Raw genomic sequence first — 17,332 nt, forward strand, 5'->3', positions numbered from 1 at the left:
AAACAAATTAGTGGTGATTGACTGACAGTTAAGTACTTTTTATATTATATATAATACGTCATGTTTTACATTATTAATTTATATACACTGTATTTATAAGATTTGAAAATTAGGAGCCCTAAAAATATAAATATTGCAATGTTTTTGCTGATTGTTTTTATAAAATTCTTATTAGGATATGGCAAAAGTAGAGGTTGTAGGAGCAGTTTAAACAAGGCATGTCAGAAGCATAACACTCAGTTGATAAAAAGATAGACAAGATGGCGCGGAGAATGAAAGTGTTTCACAAACAAGTACATGTAGGTCAGCGTGTCAGCTTGTTATTCCATAAAGTTCTGATGTCAAAGGTTGAAAAACATCAACCAAATACTTGTTGTTGAAATACCTGATACCTGGTTTTATATAAACATCGTTTAGACATATGGAAGCATTTAGGACAGGAATAACCTAAAATTAGAACAAGACAGGAGTGTACCAGCAGTAAGATTAGAGAACAAGAAGAATCTTTACAGGAAATATTTTATTATGGTTTATTATGGTTAGTTGTCTGTGTAGTTTAATTATGCTACAATTTTATATAACAGTAATTAAGCTGATCAGTCTATAATTTATACACTCTTATTATATTCTTGTAAAAACAAACTGGTACCTGTAAGGAAAATGTTCAAACTGGTAAAACAACGCAGTCAAATTGTGGCAGCTCACATAACTTCTCAAATCTTTGTTGATGTTTTTGAAAGCCGATACTAAGAGAGGTCATATAGGTTAACACACTAGGCAGCTCATATAGCTATATATAAGATGAGTACTCATTTGTTTTTCAGTTTTTCAGTCTTTCAGTTGTATTTCTTCAAGTCTTTTATAAGGATCATCTCTGTCTGTCATCATTCCTTATGGCGATGAGTCAAGGCTTACAACTTAGGTATGTTTTAGACAAACATATTAGGACACAACTTTCTTTATTATTTTAACCGTATTCTATATTATATATTACTTTATTGATATATATTATTTTATTTTATATTACCCGGTATTTAAATATTATTTTACCGGTATTATATATACATTACTTTACTGATATTATATATACATTACTGTATTCTATAGTATATATACATTACTTTATTCTATAGTATATATACATTACTTTATTCTATATTATATATTCATTACACTGTTCTATAGTATATATACATTGCTTTATTCTATAGTTTATATACATTACTTTATTCTATAGTATATATACATTACAATACTGGTATTATATATAAATTACTTTACTGATATTATATATACATTACTTTATTCTACATTATATATACATTACTCTATTATATATTATATATACATTACAATACTGATATTATACATACATTACATTACTGATATTATATATACATTACTTTACTGATATTATATATATTACTTTATTCTATAGTATATATACATTACTTTACTGATATTATATATACGTTACTTTATTCTATAGTATATATACATTACTTTATTCTATAGTATATATACATTACAATACTGATATTATACATACATTACATTACTGATATTATATATACATTACTTTACTGATATTATATATATTACTTTATTCTATAGTATATATACATTACTTTACTGATATTATATATACGTTACTTTATTCTATAGTATATATACATTACTTTATTCTATTCTATAGTATATATACATTACAATACTGATATTATACATACATTACATTACTGATATTATATATACATTACTTTATTCTATAGTATATATACATTACTTTATTCTCTTCTATAGTATATATACATTACAATACTGATATTATACATACATTACATTACTGATATTATATATACATTATTTTACTGATATTATATACATTACTGATATTATATATACATTACTTTATTCTTTAGTATATATACATTGCTTTATTCTATAGTATATATACATTACTTTATTCTGTATTGCATATACATTACTTTATTCTATATTATATATCTATTAGCTACTTAATATTAAATAGTATATATTACTTTATATTATATGTATTATTTTATATTATTGTTTTTTCCTTTTATTTTCTGTTCAAAACATTACACTGACTAAAAACCTACTCAAAGATATTAATAAAAGTTCATTTATTGTGTAATGCAAAAATCTCTTACGCTTTCATTTTCAGAGAATGTAGTGTTAGGATTTAGGTGAGTAATTAATATTTACACTAAAATCCTGGAATCTCTGCAGTGCTCACTTTATTATAATAATAATATTAATAATAATAATATGAGCAAAGATATCTCAATCCTGTTTCAACCAGAGACTAACATCTACTATCTTTAGCATCCCCAGAAATATAATTGGTCAGTTAGTTAGACAGTCAGCTTTTCAACAGGCAAAAGCTGTCAAAATAGGAGTTATGTGACCTTTGCAGGCTGCTAATGCTTGGGACTCTATGCAGCTTGCTGATAAGTGTACACGGAGATTTTGATCATATCTGCTTTCCAGACGATTACTACAACAAAGGAAACTCTCTCTATGAATGTAGATCCTATCTCGTAGACCATCTTCTGACAAACTGTAACTATGGACCACCGTGTAAGTAACAAACATGGCTTATTAAATACAATTAAGGACACATCAAATACATTATTTCAAGTATTTCAGTTTTTAATGTCATGCAAATGTTTCTACAATAAACGTGAGTTCATACAGTGCTCAGGCAGCGCTCGGGCAGTGCTCAGGCAGCGCTCGGGCAGTGCCAGGCAGTTCAAGTCATGCAGACAGTGCCATTACATAGGCATTCTCACTTCATCCAACAAAGCCTACAAAGCTGCAAATATGTTGTTTGAATCAGAGGCTCTAGCTCGCATGCACTAATACATTTTAGACTTCTCATAGTTGTCTACTTTTAAACTGCTCATCAGTGATTGGTCCATTTAATGGCTGCCTCGATTAGCTCTCAAAGAGCTAGGCAATATTTTTACATTTTGCTTTCAGTTAATCGCAAAGATAGTGAATAGAATGTTTTATTTCATGAGCTTTTTATACGTTGAATCAGCTGGTAAAAATTAAAATAGTCTGACTGTTTGTCTTCACATGTTTTAAATAGAATCTTAATACTAATAATGTTTTTTGTTTCTTGCAAAAATAACCAAGCATGTACTTTTATAATCTAGAAGGTGAACGGCTAGCCAATAATCTTTCCTAGGTTTTACGTTTCAACCAATGAGATCACTATGGTTGGTAATACTAGCCAACTCGTGTGAGAAATCGGCTAGTCAGCCAATAGAAACTCTTACACTAGACCACTTTGTTCAAACGCTGAAAGCTTGCATCGCTCACATAAGCAAAAACTAGAAATGGTATAAGTGAGAAAGATGACAATGAGTAAACATATAATTGTTATATTGCTGTGTTTGTAGACCGGCGTCGACGCTCTCTTTTTCTCAGTTCCTCTACTGCAAACCGATTCCTACGAGATAAACGATCAGAACATGGCTCACATGGCATTGTATGTGAATGCTGCGTCAACTCATGTAGCATATCTGAGATATTAGATTATTGTTTTTATTAGCTGGTGTCAGAGAGAACCAAGCTAATAAGGCATATATGAAACTTGAGTGTTTGCCAAGGACATGTTCCATGCCATTATACCACCATATCCATATAATAACATGCATGTGTTGAATTACGTGTTATTTTATAATCAAGAATAAAATATGTATAAAGAGTTACATTCTCTCGTCACATAGTTGTATGAGGTGGAGGTTAATTTCACTAAAGTCATTTATGCCATAGAGTGGTAGCCAATGTGCAATGTGAAAGTAATTACCCAGCATTTCCGTGCAATTACTTTTTTATTACTCATCCTCTCATGAGTAATAAAAATAGTTTTCGCATCAAAAATTTATTTTTAATCAACATATACAACATTTACCATTCTAACTTTTAAATAAAAAAGGTTTGTTTTTTTTTGTGTGTCTCACCAACGAATAATATTTTAAAGCTAATGCATAAATATTTGGAAGCTTGAGGTATTCCTAAAACAGACTGTTGAAAAACATTTCCTACTTTTTATGTTTATCATTCGAGACATGAAACAGCTTATAAACAGAGGCATGTATTTTAGTTGCCATTGGCTAAGTCTTTTCCCCGATGAATTTGAGTAACTTAAGCTAGTAACTTAAACTAGTCTAAATCCTTACTATAATAAGAGCCGCGTCCGTCCATCTAAAACCAGCAATAGAAAAATAGGTTGCGTTATGATCTCTCATTCAATCATGATCTTGGAGGGTGCTAGATAAAACATGAAGCATGCTATTTTAACCAATCGGCATTAAAGATTGGTCGGAGTAATAAGTATGTGCACAATTATTCCTTATTATCGCCAGCAGGCCGTGTGGCGTAGTTGATAGCATGCCTATCTGCATAATCAAAGTTTCTGAGTTTAAATTCAGTATGAAGTGATCTTTTCATTGCTAGATCTTGATCACTATAACTGGACATACGAACAACAGACTACAAACATGTACATCTATATATATATATATAGACTAGTTAAATGCCCGGCTTTGCACGGTTAATAGAAAAGCTTTTGCACTAAAAGTTTACTTTTAAGTACCATACAATATTTACTATTCTCACTTTTAAACTTCATATCATGAAAAAATGTATTGTGCAGTTCAAATTATTTTTAAAGAAAAATCGAACCACGGTAAAGGTGTTTAAATGTGAAATAATTAGCAAGTGATGGCTAGATAAAGTCTGTTCTATTACTATGATTACAATGAAAAATTATTTAATACTGATACAATTAATAAAAACTTAAAAAACAAATCATGAATATGTTGAACTAGAGGAATGTTGGCGTTGCTCGAGTAATGAGCCTTTTGACAAAAAATTTATTTTTGTTTAACATATACAACATTTATCATTCTAATTTTTACACTTCATGTCTTGAGAAAAGTGTTTTTTGTGCAGTTCAAATAAATTGAGAGAAAAATAAAACAACTTTAAAGGTTTTCCAACTTTTTCAAACAACTGCAATGAGGAAAAACAAAACTGTAAAGGGGTGTAAATGTAAATGTGAAATCATTAGCAAGTAATGTCTAAATAAAGTCTGTTTTGTTATGATTACAATAAAAAATTATTTGGCATATGATTATATGATATTATCTCATTTCAGTTTTGGCACTGTAAGGGAAAAATGTCGTATCGCGTGCTATAGAAATCCATAATAATTACCTAATGCAAAAACCTCCTGGTAAAAGTTATCGAAATTCTATATGCATAAATACATCTCTGAAGCGTTTGAGGGAAAACAATGTTCTTTGTCTGACAATACTGAAAAAGAATATAGAAGCTATTTTTACTCAAGATAATGCAACATATAACTAACTATCTGTGTAAAAAGTTTTTAGTTTTTACAGTTTTTGACCCTAAGATTTGTTGAATCGAAGTTTGGAACAAATGAAAGTCAAACCAGAAATTAAAGGCGTGTAAATTAACACACTTAAAAAAATTGATAAAGAATATAAAGCTTTTAAAAAACTTTCAAAAGAAAAACAAATGTTTAGCTTGTTATAAAAAAGCTTCAACTAAAAAATAACGTCAAAACTGTAACTCAAGGAAAGAGGCGAAGTTTTGTTCGTATTTAATGATTGTGATACTCAAGCTGTCCAGCACGCAAACCAGCTCAGAGCGCTGGGAAAAAGATTTCACTTTAGTGGAATCAAACTGTACATTCAGATGCATGGATGTGAAACCAAGCGCACTTCGATTGGCAGGTGTAATAAGTATGCACATTATTCCATAGTATGACAAGTAGGCTGTGTGTAGCAGTGATTAGCTCACCTACCTGCAGAACTGGTTATTCCGAGTTTAAACCTAGTGCCGATTGAATTTTTCATTCCCAGACTTTAATCACTATGACTAGACATACGGACGACAACAGACCAACAAAAAACAAACGAACACCAAATACTTTATATATAGATAAGTCAAGCAAATGCAATACACATTACGAAATGCAAAGGTTAACAAAATTAGTCAATGCTATGTGATTTACTCACATGCTCAGTGCAATATATAGAAGTATTATCAGTAATTTATGCATTAACAAATGCAATCTTGTGTTGAAAATACTTTTACATGTACAAATGCATTGAGCAATATGCATTAAGCAATATGCATTGAGCAATATGCATTGAGCAATATGCATTGAGCAGATTGCATTGAGCAATATTCATTGAGCAAATGCAGTTACATTTTCTGCAAATGATTGTAGAAATCAAAATTCAACTAAGTACTAACAAGTATTAACCAGCAAATTACTGCAATTATTACATCTGTGGCTGATGCAACAGCTAGTGGAGAGTGGAGCTAATGTCAGTGTTCATACTAATGCAATGCTGGATTAGTATTTGTAACGCATGGATGACTTCATCCAATCAAACCGCTGAGTGCAATATCTATTTAGTAGTAAACAACAAGAAATCCTGCTGACCAGTGTGATAATAAGTGCTGATTGTTTGTTTGTTGTCTTCTTAGAACTTGCCACTATAAACAGATCCTTGTTAAAGCAGCTAATGTAAATACCTGTTACATAGTTAGCTCCTCCCCTTTCCTAAAATGTTACACATAAAAATGCAATGGCTAGCCCCGCCCTTTTTGTAAAGTATGGCGGATAGATCCCGCTCCGTTTAGGAAACTTTCACATAAATAGACTGGGTGTCCCCATTTTTTCTTTAGTAATGAGATTGGCAGTGTACCGCTGTACATATACAAATCAAGTCCACTGAAAACTCTTGATGTCCAGCAAAGCCACAATAGTTGAGGCCCCGAACTAGAAGGGTTTATTATAGTCATACAATATAGCTAGTCTAAACGGCAGCACACGTTAGACTTAAATTTCTCAGTAATGCAGTTCTGAACAATTAGATGGGATGACAGCCACCCACCCGGTAATAAATTTTGAAACAAATATTAAGCTATCTTAATCACAGGTCTTTAAAACTACAAACAACAGAAAATGACATGCTTATCACCAGAGCATTAAATTCTTTACTTAGTCAAATAAATAGTCAGCTGCATAGCGACAGCAACAAGACTTCACATTGACCTTGACATTGTCATTAACCTGTGTTGCTGATTGTGCAAAAAGTGTTACTTACAAAAAAGGGGAGATAACTCCTCTTTCAGTCATTCCATAAGTCAGTTTCATCACTGACACAGTTTCGTTAATGAAATGCAAGCTGGCAATGTTTTTAAACTTCAACTGAACTGTTACCTGGCCTCAACACTCAGTCCAAGATTAGATTCAAAGTTACGCAAACCTCTCAATTAAAGATGTTCTCTAGGATTAGCCAGTTAGCCAAGATAGTCTCTACTGAGGGAGAACAAGTCATACTTGCCAATATTGTGGAAAGTTTAAACACTTGAATGAGCGTGTCATGAATATCCAAGTGTTGACAACTCGTTCATGATCTAATTAATATTTCGAATAAATCAGCACTTTCTGGAAGTGATAGCTTCAATCTTACGGGCTTTCAGTCTTGACTCATTATTCAGTCAGTTATTCACAGCAATGAGCTATCATGAGAGTTGGCAACTCTTTAAATCCAAGGGCAGACAAGTCTGTCTACACATTTGACCTTGCAATATACAACTGTTTCTATTGCATCATTGTGAAGCCTAGTGGGCTATTTTCTAGGAAAGAAGTTGTTCTCAACAGCCAGTCAATTTGTCTGATGAGATTATTTAAGAACCCTTAGAGGCTTAGACCAACCTAACTTGACAAGCTCTGGTAATAAACCAAAATCAGTGTACAGTATTCTTATCTTATAAATACCGTCTCTGATAACCAACCAAACAAGAAATTAATCTAAAGAGCTTAGCAAAAACTAACATAAGTAGAGTCTACTCCTCTGTGGATGACTATGTCATGACTCGCACTTTTTGTACACTATTACGATGCAGAACTAATGCTATAGATGGCAGATGTACACAATGTGTTGTATATAAAACTGACTGGGTATTCCAATGATTATAATATTTGCATGTAGTTTATTTAAAAGATTTGAAACTTGTGAGCCCTAACTAAGTTTAACTAAGTTTAACTAAGTTTAACTAAGTTTAACTAGGTTGCGAGTTCAGGTGACAACTTCAGACAGGTGAGTTTATTACCTGATGACAGCAGATCTATGTCTACTTGAAACAAATTAGTGGTGATTGACTGACAGTTAAGTACTTTTTATATTATATATAATACGTCATGTTTTACATTATTAATTTATATACACTGTATTTATAAGATTTGAAAATTAGGAGCCCTAAAAATATAAATATTGCAATGTTTTTGCTGATTGTTTTTATAAAATTCTTATTAGGATATGGCAAAAGTAGAGGTTGTAGGAGCAGTTTAAACAAGGCATGTCAGAAGCATAACACTCAGTTGATAAAAAGATAGACAAGATGGCGCGGAGAATGAAAGTGTTTCACAAACAAGTACATGTAGGTCAGCGTGTCAGCTTGTTATTCCATAAAGTTCTGATGTCAAAGGTTGAAAAACATCAACCAAATACTTGTTGTTGAAATACCTGATACCTGGTTTTATATAAACATCGTTTAGACATATGGAAGCATTTAGGACAGGAATAACCTAAAATTAGAACAAGACAGGAGTGTACCAGCAGTAAGATTAGAGAACAAGAAGAATCTTTACAGGAAATATTTTATTATGGTTTATTATGGTTAGTTGTCTGTGTAGTTTAATTATGCTACAATTTTATATAACAGTAATTAAGCTGATCAGTCTATAATTTATACACTCTTATTATATTCTTGTAAAAACAAACTGGTACCTGTAAGGAAAATGTTCAAACTGGTAAAACAACGCAGTCAAATTGTGGCAGCTCACATAACTTCTCAAATCTTTGTTGATGTTTTTGAAAGCCGATACTAAGAGAGGTCATATAGGTTAACACACTAGGCAGCTCATATAGCTATATATAAGATGAGTACTCATTTGTTTTTCAGTTTTTCAGTCTTTCAGTTGTATTTCTTCAAGTCTTTTATAAGGATCATCTCTGTCTGTCATCATTCCTTATGGCAATGAGTCAAGGCTTACAACTTAGGTATGTTTTAGACAAACATATTAGGACACAACTTTCTTTATTATTTTAACCGTATTCTATATTATATATTACTTTATTGATATATATTATTTTATTTTATATTACCCGGTATTTAAATATTATTTTACCGGTATTATATATACATTACTTTACTGATATTATATATACATTACTGTATTCTATAGTATATATACATTACTTTATTCTATAGTATATATACATTACTTTATTCTATATTATATATTCATTACACTGTTCTATAGTATATATACATTGCTTTATTCTATAGTTTATATACATTACTTTATTCTATAGTATATATACATTACAATACTGGTATTATATATAAATTACTTTACTGATATTATATATACATTACTTTATTCTACATTATATATACATTACTCTATTATATATTATATATACATTACAATACTGATATTATACATACATTACATTACTGATATTATATATACATTACTTTACTGATATTATATATATTACTTTATTCTATAGTATATATACATTACTTTACTGATATTATATATACGTTACTTTATTCTATAGTATATATACATTACTTTATTCTATAGTATATATACATTACAATACTGATATTATACATACATTACATTACTGATATTATATATACATTACTTTACTGATATTATATATATTACTTTATTCTATAGTATATATACATTACTTTACTGATATTATATATACGTTACTTTATTCTATAGTATATATACATTACTTTATTCTATTCTATAGTATATATACATTACAATACTGATATTATACATACATTACATTACTGATATTATATATACATTACTTTATTCTATAGTATATATACATTACTTTATTCTCTTCTATAGTATATATACATTACAATACTGATATTATACATACATTACATTACTGATATTATATATACATTATTTTACTGATATTATATACATTACTGATATTATATATACATTACTTTATTCTTTAGTATATATACATTGCTTTATTCTATAGTATATATACATTACTTTATTCTGTATTGCATATACATTACTTTATTCTATATTATATATCTATTAGCTACTTAATATTAAATAGTATATATTACTTTATATTATATGTATTATTTTATATTATTGTTTTTTCCTTTTATTTTCTGTTCAAAACATTACACTGACTAAAAACCTACTCAAAGATATTAATAAAAGTTCATTTATTGTGTAATGCAAAAATCTCTTACGCTTTCATTTTCAGAGAATGTAGTGTTAGGATTTAGGTGAGTAATTAATATTTACACTAAAATCCTGGAATCTCTGCAGTGCTCACTTTATTATAATAATAATATTAATAATAATAATATGAGCAAAGATATCTCAATCCTGTTTCAACCAGAGACTAACATCTACTATCTTTAGCATCCCCAGAAATATAATTGGTCAGTTAGTTAGACAGTCAGCTTTTCAACAGGCAAAAGCTGTCAAAATAGGAGTTATGTGACCTTTGCAGGCTGCTAATGCTTGGGACTCTATGCAGCTTGCTGATAAGTGTACACGGAGATTTTGATCATATCTGCTTTCCAGACGATTACTACAACAAAGGAAACTCTCTCTATGAATGTAGATCCTATCTCGTAGACCATCTTCTGACAAACTGTAACTATGGACCACCGTGTAAGTAACAAACATGGCTTATTAAATACAATTAAGGACACATCAAATACATTATTTCAAGTATTTCAGTTTTTAATGTCATGCAAATGTTTCTACAATAAACGTGAGTTCATACAGTGCTCAGGCAGCGCTCGGGCAGTGCTCAGGCAGCGCTCGGGCAGTGCCAGGCAGTTCAAGTCATGCAGACAGTGCCATTACATAGGCATTCTCACTTCATCCAACAAAGCCTACAAAGCTGCAAATATGTTGTTTGAATCAGAGGCTCTAGCTCGCATGCACTAATACATTTTAGACTTCTCATAGTTGTCTACTTTTAAACTGCTCATCAGTGATTGGTCCATTTAATGGCTGCCTCGATTAGCTCTCAAAGAGCTAGGCAATATTTTTACATTTTGCTTTCAGTTAATCGCAAAGATAGTGAATAGAATGTTTTATTTCATGAGCTTTTTATACGTTGAATCAGCTGGTAAAAATTAAAATAGTCTGACTGTTTGTCTTCACATGTTTTAAATAGAATCTTAATACTAATAATGTTTTTTGTTTCTTGCAAAAATAACCAAGCATGTACTTTTATAATCTAGAAGGTGAACGGCTAGCCAATAATCTTTCCTAGGTTTTACGTTTCAACCAATGAGATCACTATGGTTGGTAATACTAGCCAACTCGTGTGAGAAATCGGCTAGTCAGCCAATAGAAACTCTTACACTAGACCACTTTGTTCAAACGCTGAAAGCTTGCATCGCTCACATAAGCAAAAACTAGAAATGGTATAAGTGAGAAAGATGACAATGAGTAAACATATAATTGTTATATTGCTGTGTTTGTAGACCGGCGTCGACGCTCTCTTTTTCTCAGTTCCTCTACTGCAAACCGATTCCTACGAGATAAACGATCAGAACATGGCTCACATGGCATTGTATGTGAATGCTGCGTCAACTCATGTAGCATATCTGAGATATTAGATTATTGTTTTTATTAGCTGGTGTCAGAGAGAACCAAGCTAATAAGGCATATATGAAACTTGAGTGTTTGCCAAGGACATGTTCCATGCCATTATACCACCATATCCATATAATAACATGCATGTGTTGAATTACGTGTTATTTTATAATCAAGAATAAAATATGTATAAAGAGTTACATTCTCTCGTCACATAGTTGTATGAGGTGGAGGTTAATTTCACTAAAGTCATTTATGCCATAGAGTGGTAGCCAATGTGCAATGTGAAAGTAATTACCCAGCATTTCCGTGCAATTACTTTTTTATTACTCATCCTCTCATGAGTAATAAAAATAGTTTTCGCATCAAAAATTTATTTTTAATCAACATATACAACATTTACCATTCTAACTTTTAAATAAAAAAGGTTTGTTTTTTTTTGTGTGTCTCACCAACGAATAATATTTTAAAGCTAATGCATAAATATTTGGAAGCTTGAGGTATTCCTAAAACAGACTGTTGAAAAACATTTCCTACTTTTTATGTTTATCATTCGAGACATGAAACAGCTTATAAACAGAGGCATGTATTTTAGTTGCCATTGGCTAAGTCTTTTCCCCGATGAATTTGAGTAACTTAAGCTAGTAACTTAAACTAGTCTAAATCCTTACTATAATAAGAGCCGCGTCCGTCCATCTAAAACCAGCAATAGAAAAATAGGTTGCGTTATGATCTCTCATTCAATCATGATCTTGGAGGGTGCTAGATAAAACATGAAGCATGCTATTTTAACCAATCGGCATTAAAGATTGGTCGGAGTAATAAGTATGTGCACAATTATTCCTTATTATCGCCAGCAGGCCATGTGGCGTAGTTGATAGCATGCCTATCTGCATAATCAAAGTTTCTGAGTTTAAATTCAGTATGAAGTGATCTTTTCATTGCTAGATCTTGATCACTATAACTGGACATACGAACAACAGACTACAAACATGTACATCTATATATATATATATAGACTAGTTAAATGCCCGGCTTTGCACGGTTAATAGAAAAGCTTTTGCACTAAAAGTTTACTTTTAAGTACCATACAATATTTACTATTCTCACTTTTAAACTTCATATCATGAAAAAATGTATTGTGCAGTTCAAATTATTTTTAAAGAAAAATCGAACCACGGTAAAGGTGTTTAAATGTGAAATAATTAGCAAGTGATGGCTAGATAAAGTCTGTTCTATTACTATGATTACAATGAAAAATTATTTAATACTGATACAATTAATAAAAACTTAAAAAACAAATCATGAATATGTTGAACTAGAGGAATGTTGGCGTTGCTCGAGTAATGAGCCTTTTGACAAAAAATTTATTTTTGTTTAACATATACAACATTTATCATTCTAATTTTTACACTTCATGTCTTGAGAAAAGTGTTTTTTGTGCAGTTCAAATAAATTGAGAGAAAAATAAAACAACTTTAAAGGTTTTCCAACTTTTTCAAACAACTGCAATGAGGAAAAACAAAACTGTAAAGGGGTGTAAATGTAAATGTGAAATCATTAGCAAGTAATGTCTAAATAAAGTCTGTTTTGTTATGATTACAATAAAAAATTATTTGGCATATGATTATATGATATTATCTCATTTCAGTTTTGGCACTGTAAGGGAAAAATGTCGTATCGCGTGCTATAGAAATCCATAATAATTACCTAATGCAAAAACCTCCTGGTAAAAGTTATCGAAATTCTATATGCATAAATACATCTCTGAAGCGTTTGAGGGAAAACAATGTTCTTTGTCTGACAATACTGAAAAAGAATATAGAAGCTATTTTTACTCAAGATAATGCAACATATAACTAACTATCTGTGTAAAAAGTTTTTAGTTTTTACAGTTTTTGACCCTAAGATTTGTTGAATCGAAGTTTGGAACAAATGAAAGTCAAACCAGAAATTAAAGGCGTGTAAATTAACACACTTAAAAAAATTGATAAAGAATATAAAGCTTTTAAAAAACTTTCAAAAGAAAAACAAATGTTTAGCTTGTTATAAAAAAGCTTCAACTAAAAAATAACGTCAAAACTGTAACTCAAGGAAAGAGGCGAAGTTTTGTTCGTATTTAATGATTGTGATACTCAAGCTGTCCAGCACGCAAACCAGCTCAGAGCGCTGGGAAAAAGATTTCACTTTAGTGGAATCAAACTGTACATTCAGATGCATGGATGTGAAACCAAGCGCACTTCGATTGGCAGGTGTAATAAGTATGCACATTATTCCATAGTATGACAAGTAGGCTGTGTGTAGCAGTGATTAGCTCACCTACCTGCAGAACTGGTTATTCCGAGTTTAAACCTAGTGCCGATTGAATTTTTCATTCCCAGACTTTAATCACTATGACTAGACATACGGACGACAACAGACCAACAAAAAACAAACGAACACCAAATACTTTATATATAGATAAGTCAAGCAAATGCAATACACATTACGAAATGCAAAGGTTAACAAAATTAGTCAATGCTATGTGATTTACTCACATGCTCAGTGCAATATATAGAAGTATTATCAGTAATTTATGCATTAACAAATGCAATCTTGTGTTGAAAATACTTTTACATGTACAAATGCATTGAGCAATATGCATTAAGCAATATGCATTGAGCAATATGCATTGAGCAATATGCATTGAGCAGATTGCATTGAGCAATATTCATTGAGCAAATGCAGTTACATTTTCTGCAAATGATTGTAGAAATCAAAATTCAACTAAGTACTAACAAGTATTAACCAGCAAATTACTGCAATTATTACATCTGTGGCTGATGCAACAGCTAGTGGAGAGTGGAGCTAATGTCAGTGTTCATACTAATGCAATGCTGGATTAGTATTTGTAACGCATGGATGACTTCATCCAATCAAACCGCTGAGTGCAATATCTATTTAGTAGTAAACAACAAGAAATCCTGCTGACCAGTGTGATAATAAGTGCTGATTGTTTGTTTGTTGTCTTCTTAGAACTTGCCACTATAAACAGATCCTTGTTAAAGCAGCTAATGTAAATACCTGTTACATAGTTAGCTCCTCCCCTTTCCTAAAATGTTACACATAAAAATGCAATGGCTAGCCCCGCCCTTTTTGTAAAGTATGGCGGATAGATCCCGCTCCGTTTAGGAAACTTTCACATAAATAGACTGGGTGTCCCCATTTTTTCTTTAGTAATGAGATTGGCAGTGTACCGCTGTACATATACAAATCAAGTCCACTGAAAACTCTTGATGTCCAGCAAAGCCACAATAGTTGAGGCCCCGAACTAGAAGGGTTTATTATAGTCATACAATATAGCTAGTCTAAACGGCAGCACACGTTAGACTTAAATTTCTCAGTAATGCAGTTCTGAACAATTAGATGGGATGACAGCCACCCACCCGGTAATAAATTTTGAAACAAATATTAAGCTATCTTAATCACAGGTCTTTAAAACTACAAACAACAGAAAATGACATGCTTATCACCAGAGCATTAAATTCTTTACTTAGTCAAATAAATAGTCAGCTGCATAGCGACAGCAACAAGACTTCACATTGACCTTGACATTGTCATTAACCTGTGTTGCTGATTGTGCAAAAAGTGTTACTTACAAAAAAGGGGAGATAACTCCTCTTTCAGTCATTCCATAAGTCAGTTTCATCACTGACACAGTTTCGTTAATGAAATGCAAGCTGGCAATGTTTTTAAACCTTAACTGAACTGTTACCTGGCCTCAACACTCAGTCCAAGATTAGATTCAAAGTTACGCAAACCTCTCAATTAAAGATGTTCTCTAGGATTAGCCAGTTAGCCAAGATAGTCTCTACTGAGGGAGAACAAGTCATACTTGCCAATATTGTGGAAAGTTTAAACACTTGAATGAGCGTGTCATGAATATCCAAGTGTTGACAACTCGTTCATGATCTAATTAATATTTCGAATAAATCAGCACTTTCTGGAAGTGATAGCTTCAATCTTACGGGCTTTCAGTCTTGACTCATTATTCAGTCAGTTATTCACAGCAATGAGCTATCATGAGAGTTGGCAACTCTTTAAATCCAAGGGCAGACAAGTCTGTCTACACATTTGACCTTGCAATATACAACTGTTTCTATTGCATCATTGTGAAGCCTAGTGGGCTATTTTCTAGGAAAGAAGTTGTTCTCAACAGCCAGTCAATTTGACTGATGAGATTATTTAAGAACCCTTAGAGGCTTAGACCAACCTAACTTGACAAGCTCTGGTAATAAACCAAAATCAGTGTACAGTATTCTTATCTTATAAATACCGTCTCTGATAACCAACCAAACAAGAAATTAATCTAAAGAGTTTAGTAAAAACTAACATGAGGAGAGTCTACTCCTCCGTGGATGACTATGTCATGACTCGCACTTTTTGTACACTATTACGAAGTAGAACTAATGCTTTAGATGGCAGATGTACACAATGTGTTGTATATGAAACTGACTGGGCATACCAATGATTATAACAATTCTTGTAATCTCCTGTATAGTATCCTTCATCTTGATCCTGGATCCTCCAACTTATTGTATTCAGCTGCACTGTACCCTCTATCTTATTGTAATCTGCTGTACTGTATCCTCAATCTTCTTGTATTCTGCTGTACTGTACCCTCCATCTTATTGTATTCTGCTGTACTGTATCCTCCATCTTATTGTATTCTGTACTGTACCCTCCATCTTCTTGTATTCTGCTGTACTGTATCTTCAATCTTCTTTTATTCTGCTGTACTGTATCTTTCATTTTCTTGTATTCTGCTGTACTGCACCCTCCATCTTCTTGTATTCTGCTGTACTGTATCCTCCATCTTCTTGTATTCTGCTGAGCTGTATCTTCCATTTCTTATTGCATTCAATATGGTTCCCATATTGAATGCTCACCCTGGCGGTAATCTCACGCATCAACGCACTTGGGCGCTAGACTCGGCAGCTACTGCTCACGTTAAGCTGCATCGCTAATAATCGTGTAAAAATTGTTCACTCAAGGCCATTCTAAAATTGGTGACCTTCACTGGCACAGTGCATTTCAAGAAAGTTTTACTTGCGGCTCTTCGCGAATGTTGTACAGCGCTGACCGCCAGTAGTTGCTGGCAGTAGCTGCCGCCGGCAGCAACCAGCGGTACTCAGCGCGTAGGTTCACATTTCACCGCTGATCGCTTGCGGTGCTGTCGCCGGTGCCATCACCGGTGCTTGCAGCGTATATGGGAACCAGGCTTTACGGTCAGCTAGCGAGCAAATTCCAAATTGTTCATCATGGTTCTAGTTCTGTTTTGATATTTATGATGTCTTGTTTACGTCTTCTAACAGTCCTACTCTAACAGTAGCAGTTTAACAATCGCAGATGAGTGAAGGTATTTAAGTATCTTGTTACAATCTTTCAGCATTCTTTCCTCCAATCAGATGCTGATAGTTCCCTTATTGATAATTACTTAGTGCAGAAACTATTGTTTATCAACTTTAGAGACTTACCGCACCCCCCCTCCCTTCGCGAATCCTTTAGGCTTCTCTTTGTAAGGTCTTT

General features: G+C 32.2%; 1 long non-coding RNA gene across 1 annotated transcript; it reads left to right on the plus strand.

Moving 5' to 3' along the window:
- The first annotated feature begins 818 nt into the window (after nucleotides 1-818).
- Nucleotides 819-3,722, plus strand: LOC137406538 (uncharacterized). Its single transcript, XR_010979894.1, has 3 exons — nucleotides 819-922; nucleotides 2,441-2,604; nucleotides 3,432-3,722. It is a non-coding gene; the product is annotated as an uncharacterized lncRNA (long non-coding RNA).
- Nucleotides 3,723-17,332: the final 13,610 nt, after the last annotated feature.

Source organism: Watersipora subatra, chromosome 10 (assembly GCF_963576615.1).
Source record: "Watersipora subatra chromosome 10, tzWatSuba1.1, whole genome shotgun sequence".
In the NCBI taxonomy this organism is placed as follows: Eukaryota; Metazoa; Bryozoa; class Gymnolaemata; order Cheilostomatida; family Watersiporidae; genus Watersipora; species Watersipora subatra.